We start from the raw sequence: 7538 nt of genomic DNA, 5'->3' as shown, positions 1-7538 counted from the left end.
AAAAAAAAAAAAAAAAAAGAACTAGTTACAATGGTTATGCGATTTTTCTCCATCTTCCTTCAGTACCATGGCACCATGTATGTAGAAATGAAGGGGGGAAATGTTGAAAGTAATCCAAGGCTAAGGTTTGACTAGGCACGATCTACATGTCTAGGGATTCAAGAGAAAAGGACAGGATAGAGATGAATTTGTTAAACAAAGGGTCAAGATGGGGAGAAGAGAAGAGAGAAGAATGTCTAATGTCATGGAGGATGGCCAGGAAGAAAACTGAGAGGTCAAGGGATTTAAAGTCATGATGCAGATGAAGAGTAGTGTTTTATAAGGGAAAATAGAGGAACAGGTAAAAAGCCAATAGAGCATGACCAGATAAGGGCATTCAGATTCTTGAACCAGGAGGGGTATATTTATGGGTTATGACAAAATAAAAAGAATAAGAATGTGGTTGAGGTATGATGCAGTGGCTTGTGGGAAGTGATTGGTTTCAGGAACTGAATGGTTAGGGTATGTGAAGGAAATATATGCATGTTGAACACCTCTAGTATTATTGAAGGATGTGCAGAGGAGAGGAAAATGATAACAATTGTACTGAACTCACTGTGAAAGGAAGGGAGGAAAGGAAGGTTATCTGAAAGGTCTGTACACAACAGTTACCATGATTTTGATTGGGTGGTAGACATGAATAGTATAACCTCCAAAGGAAAAGAGATTACTGAATGATGGAGGAAAGGGGAGGAATTGAATAGTGGAAATGGGGAGGAAGGTGGATTCTAATTCCCTCACCTAAACCATTAGACTATAGTGTGGATTGCAATGTGTGATGGCTATCATATGGAAGCTACCATGTTTTGAATATTTTGTTCCACTTAGGGGCAGAACAAGGATCAATATTAGGAACTGTCCAAGAGGCAGCTTGTGCAGCAATGAATTAAGGTTTCAGGAAGAAGTAGACAGCAATTGGGTGGAAAAGAGAGGTAAGGATGATGAAAGGGAGCAGTATGTAAACAAAGAGAAAAATAAGGTAACAGCTATGGAGAATTCGATGTTACCATAACATCATCATATTTCTAGGAAGACTAGTCATGCTGTTTCTGTATCAAAAGTCTTTTATTTGTTCATCTATAGAAAAGGTGCATCATCCTATCAATAAGTTGCACAATGTTTAATGGGATAGATTTATTTTATAGTGATATTGCAGAAACTAGCTCATAGTATTGCTACTCAGCAGATCAGAAATAACTGAGTGGCAAGTAAGTCCATTCTGTTTTCAGTATTATCTGTGGACTTTTTCTCATAATAGTATGAAGAATGAGTCATGTTAGAGAAGGGGAGGAAGCAAAATTAGTTCTTACAAAATGCTTAGTATAATCTTTGCTTATAAAGACAGCTTCATTAGGAAGATAAATTGATTGATAGCTGGACAAATAGATTGATAGATTAATAGCTGATACTTGGTAGATTGGGAGATAGGTTGATAGATTGATTGATAGAAGCATACATAGAACCAAATTACTTCCAGAAAAATAACATGGTATTAATATAAAGAATAGTTTAATATTTATTTAGATCATTAGTTTACACGTAAATATATTTAAAATTTAAGAGAATGAAAGTGAAATAAAAGTAGTCTGAAATGAATTATTTTATTGAGGAATACCATAGAATCACTTGACCAAATGCAGGAAATGGTGGGCTGGAAAAGCTAATAAAATTTGATTCTTTTCCACTGATGATATTCAAATATATTTCATTCTCAATAAAAAGGGAAAGAGATGAACCAAAGTGGAAATTATATTTCTTCTATTTCCATAACAGTAATAAAAGCCAAAAACAGATTAAGGACAATTTGTTGACATAAGGTATTAATATGAATCATGAACAAAAGTCCTTTCCATTTACCTTATGTCTTTTCAGCAGTTAATGGTTTTCTCTATTATAGGTTGTTGTGCCTAAGTTTATCATGAATCCCACTTGTAGTTCATTTACCTATTTGGGGATTGAAACAAAAATTTGAAGCCTCAGGGTATATTAGAGTTGCTTGTGTTCCTTTAAACAATTTGTCAACCTTGACATTCTTAAATTTTCTTTGCACAAAAAGTTAACTGAACCTTATCTTGAGAAATACATTCTGAAATTGCAATAGGGTGTCTCTGTTGTTTTACTGCATTGATTTTAAATTGCTGACAGCCTCAGTTCACATTAACAGTGATTGAATTGCAAACAGGATAGAAAATCTGAGTTCCAATATTCCACCCATTAAGCGGATGCCAAGTGGAAAATTTTACTTTAATGATGATGAATGTTTAAGAAGACAAGTTAAAAACACTAAATAATGCCTTTTATGGTTTAGTCTTCAAAGACAGAATACTGTTTAGTCTTTAGGTAGTGGTCAATATTTTATACAGATGAGGTAAAATTTTATTTTTAAATGAAATAATTTTCCAGACTGTGAATGAAATATGACACATATATTTGAGGTACTTAGTGTTTATTGACATGCTACATAATCCTTATTTTGTCTTTTTAGACTAAATAGCATTGTTCATATTTTAACATTATTTTATTAGGGATGCAAAATACTAGCCATGTCAATGTGTCTAGTTTTCAAATGGTGAATAAAGACAATAAAATATTTGCATTTGTAAAGACTGACTCTCACTTTGAACTTCAGCCCACTATTTGTAGGATTTGATTATATATTTAACTCTATATTTTAGTGCTGTCTCTTTGTATATATGTGTATACATATGTATTACACACATATACACATAAGCATACACACACATAGACTTCCCCAACTTCATCCTATTGTCTGGAATATGAGCTTTTGAGCAATCTCACAGATATGTATTAGTTTTTGACACTGCAGTTGGAAATGGCCTATTTTAAAATAATTTTAATTTTTTTTATCCTAGAAATTAAACTTTACCTTTACCCCTGATGACCAAAATTATCATTAATGATTTCTTCACATAATACAAATAGAACGGTTTCTTTCTGAGAATATTTTCTTTACCTTAATACCAACTTTCCAATCAGGAACTTTTGGTCAATTAATTCAGTAACTGGTATGCCAAGGTTGCTGTAGCATATTGGTGTGGTCTTCTATGAGCAGTCAGTACTAATGTCAGAAATGACTGTCAATGAACCCCATCTACTTATCTGTGATTGTGTCTCATTCAATTGGTACCTTGCATCTTCAATTATGAGGTCTACTACTTTAGCTTCTTCCCGAAGTGAGTTGTATATCAAAACTTTTCTGAAATGGTTATTAATTTAATGAGAAGTTTCACCAGATTAAATAAGAGGATAATACATTGTAAAGAATCTCAAAAGTAGAAAATATCTAAAATTTTCCTGACCACATGGGGGGAGGGAGGAGCATCTAACACTTGTTGCCAAAAGATCCATATTTCAGTGTAACTCTTCTGAATCCTTCTGTTCAAAAAGAAGGAGATGATTACATGAAGATAAAACCAACTGAGGCCTATTCCCCTTTTGTTCAAATGCTTGCAATAATGTGATATCCATACCCATTGGGTACACTTTTTGCTCCCTCATTAATTTCATTAGTTGTAGATTTAATTACTCTGTAACAATTTCTACTGTCTGAACACGGTCTACTTTGTATCCTTATACCAATATAGATTCAAGATGACTCATCTGCTATAGTTCTTTGACATCAGAGTAAAAATCAGCCCCTGCTTCACTCACCTCTCTCAGTCTCAGAATTGCTAAACTTTACTTAAAAATGTCTAGAGCTGAAGTCACTTTCCTGTTTCTGAACTCCCCATTAGCATCCCATCCATGCGCTTTGCACCTCAAGCAGCAAATAGGACAGCTGTAATTATGTTATGATATAGCAATCATAGGAAAAAATTTGTGATGCCCCACATTCAAGACTAAAAGTGTGTGTGTGTGTGTGTGTGTGTGTGTGTGTTTCCAGCTTGGGATTCCATTAGCTTTTTTGATACCCAACTATCACCTTCTGCTGCTCCAATGGGTGATTCAGAAACCTCATCTGTCCAGATGAAAAATAAAACAAACCAATCCTCTCATTTTTATTTTGCTTACTCTTTTCCATCCAACTCAACTCTGTTTTTCAGTCCTGATTCTTCCACTGTATACTATTCAGCCTCTAGTCATTTGTTAACAAACTTCCCCTAATCCTTATTCTTTTTTTAGTATGTTTATTCAATCTTCTACTAATAACTGAAATAACTGATAGCTGACTCCTCTCTACTGACAATAACTATACATTACTTGTCACATTGTAATGTACTAGTTAAGCCTTCTCTTATTACTCCAAGCACAAAAGACAACAGATCACTATGTTATGTTGTTATGTTATTTTATGTTTTGTTATGCCATGTCATGTCACGTCACGTTACATTGCGTTACATTGTGTTGTATTATGTTATGTTATATTAATTACATTACATTATATTATTATCACACCATATCATACCATACTATATTATATTATGGGATATAATATAGTATATTATGTGTATAATATACTATATTTTCTATATTATGTTATGTTATGTTATGTTATGTTGTGTTATGTTGTGTTATGTTATGTTATGTTATGTTATGTTATGTTGTTGTGTTGTGTTGTGTTAAATTATACTATATTATATTATATTGTATTGTATTGTATTGTATTATATTGTATTATATTATATCATCTTTGCTCAAAACTTGTTACTGTCATCTGCAAGTCCCTAGGTCATCTTTGGTTAATTCTCCAATTAGCTGACCAAGTAGGTTGAGGTTTTCATTTCCTTTCATCCTTGTTAACAGTAATTTCCTTTACTTAATATCCTTTTATCAACTGATAATTCTCATGACCTTTCCCTCCATTTTATTTTAGCCAATCAAAAGAATACTTAAACCATATACATTTTCAAACACTAAGATTTATTCTACTTCTTAGTTAAGACCTTAAATCTCAAGGGAAATTGAAATAAATCTATTGATCACTATCCACTCTTCTCCCCCTGTTCCATTATCGGGCAGTGATAGTCATTATTTGAACTACCTCCTTTTGTCTCTATAAAATCACTAAATGGAATCTACTTTATCTCTCATAGTTTGTCTTTTCTAATAGTGAGGAAGGAAAAACAAACAAACATTTTTTTATTCATCTATGACAGAATCCCATCAAAGAATCATGGCATGATATTTAGGGAGTTGACATTTGGGAAGAGCAGAGTTCAAATCCCCCTCAAACACATATGAATAGTGGGACCTCAAACAAGCCACTTAACCTTAAAGAACCCCTGGACCATTCCATGTGTTTTATATTATTTGTGGATTTGTTTTGATATAGGGAAATATATCTATATTTCTCTAGATATATGCAGATGTAGGATATAGAGATAGATATATTGATATGGATAGATATGTAGGTATAAACCTCTTTATCTATCTATAGAAATAAATGTAGATATAGATGCAGACATGGGGGAAATTGCCTACCCTGATTAAATAATGCATCTGGAACAAAACAAACAAAAAGACTTCGGTATTTCATTGCCAATTCCTACAATGAATGTTCCAATCTTTTTTTTTTATTTTCCTCAAGCCTGCAATGGTATGATCACCTTTCATACAGAAGATGAATTTATCCTATTTTACTAAGAAGTTTGATACTTATTTATAATCATTTTTTTCAATCTCAGATGATGAGGTTTACCTTTTTTTTTATCAAAACTATATCTTTCTGTGTGTGCATAGAAAGCTTTTATTTGATGCATATCTATTTCACATGTTACTGTGCAGATAATTGGGAGGTAGGTCAGTAGCATTAACTAACGTTTTGCTATTTATTAGGCTTCAACAATTAGAGTAATGCCACTTCAAATCCTATGGTCAGCACAGAAAGCATGGTTCAGAATTGTGCAGCCCCTCCAGAGGGCACGTCTAGAAGGTGAAGGTGAAGAGGCACATAGCTGGTAGAGGTCTCCCTCAGAGATGGGAAGACTTGTGCTGAGGATGTGTATATCCTCGAAGCTTAGAGTGAACCACAGGAACATGAGAGGGCTTAGATCAAGAAAAAGTAGAGAAACCCAGAAAGCCAAGAAGTCAAGAGATCAGTGCTTCAGTTGTTGGCCCCAAAATCAAGTGTTTAGAAAGGACTGAACAAAGAAGAAATTTAGAATGGAGAGAGGGCGCTTTTCTTGCCTCCTATGCCTTTCCTGGTTTTGTTAGGCTTCTCTGAAAGGCTACCATGGAGTGTAGCTACACCTAGAGAAGGCTTACAGAGTACTGGCATGACTGGAGTCTGTCATTAAGGGTCCTAGATTCACAGAGTAATCACATACTGATTCTCTGCATGGGCAAGTTTGCTGTTTTATCAATAGAAGACTTACATAACCTTTTCTACAAACTTGGTATTGGGAACCAGCTTTCTCTTGGTGCCAGAGCATAGGACATTCTTTATTGTTGGGATGTTAATCACTGGAGTTTTAAATTCCTGTAGTAAATCAAATCCAGAGAGTGCATCTGGGACAGTCTCTTCCGCCATTAAAATAGATTCAATCAGTTGCACATCTGCCACGCTCATCTGGTTAGCCACAAGAAAGTTTTGTTCATGAGTCTTTAATAACTTTTCATAAAGAGAAGAGTATGTGGCTTTGGCCTTAGTAGTGATTTCAGAGAGTATTTTCTCCTTTTATGAGAGGTTACACTATGACTAGCTCCATTAGATCCATTGTTCCCTCTGAGTACATGATAATCATTGCTCTGTCCTTCATGTCTTTCACAAGTAGATTGAATTTCTCAGCAGTATAGTGGAGAATGCGTCTGGACTGAACCAGTTTCATCCCATCAATTTCAACCATTGGCACTTGTTGGAACAGCAGGACAGTTGTTTTGCACTTTTCTAATTGTTTCTTTTTGTTGTTCTTGTTTTTTTGTTTCAAGTTGTTCATCGAACTCCACTCTAGCTGGGGCTGAGTCATGTGATGGATTCCATTCTGCCCCTTCTATTAAGGTAGTGGAGGACTGATTTTTTTTTTATCATGGTAATGTTTTGAGATTTTGTCCACTGCTGGGGAAGAGAGTTCTGGCACCTAGTGTCCAAGAGGAGCAGCTTCTGGTCAAAAGCTTGAAAGCTATATCTTAACTAATATACCTGATACCATGTCCTTCGAAAGATTTTCCCATTGTATTCTCTCCTTTCTTCTGCCTGATTCCTTTACCTACTCATTTGTACAGGTGTCCCCCATATGAAGCATCTGTCTAAAATATTTCTTTTAAAACAAATTATTTATGTCTTTTTATTTAATTTAATTTACACCATGAAGTTCCACAATCTCTTAAATTTCAAATGTTCTCCCCCTCCCTCTACTCTCCCTTTCCTCCCACAGTGGCATATAATCAAATATAGGTTCTGAAAATACCTTCTCATTGAATGTTAGTCATGTTGTAAAGGAATATAACCAAGGGGTTGAAAAATGAAAAAGAAGGGATACACCAAAACAAAATACAAACAAGAGAGAGCAAATAGTTTGCTTCAATCTGCAGACTCTGTA

The 7538-nt window shown here is 34.4% G+C and overlaps 1 pseudogene; it reads right to left on the bottom strand.

Annotated features, from left to right (window-relative positions):
* Window positions 1–6358: 6358 nt before the first annotated feature.
* Window positions 6359–6995, bottom strand: LOC138170166 (glutathione S-transferase-like; annotated as a pseudogene).
* Window positions 6996–7538: the final 543 nt, after the last annotated feature.

This window comes from Petaurus breviceps, unplaced genomic scaffold, assembly GCF_028583685.1.
Source record: "Petaurus breviceps papuanus isolate PSGF00001 unplaced genomic scaffold, PetGlider_PUasm1.0 126, whole genome shotgun sequence".
In the NCBI taxonomy this organism is placed as follows: domain Eukaryota; kingdom Metazoa; phylum Chordata; class Mammalia; order Diprotodontia; family Petauridae; genus Petaurus; species Petaurus breviceps.
This window is presented reverse-complemented; position numbering and strand designations above follow the sequence as displayed.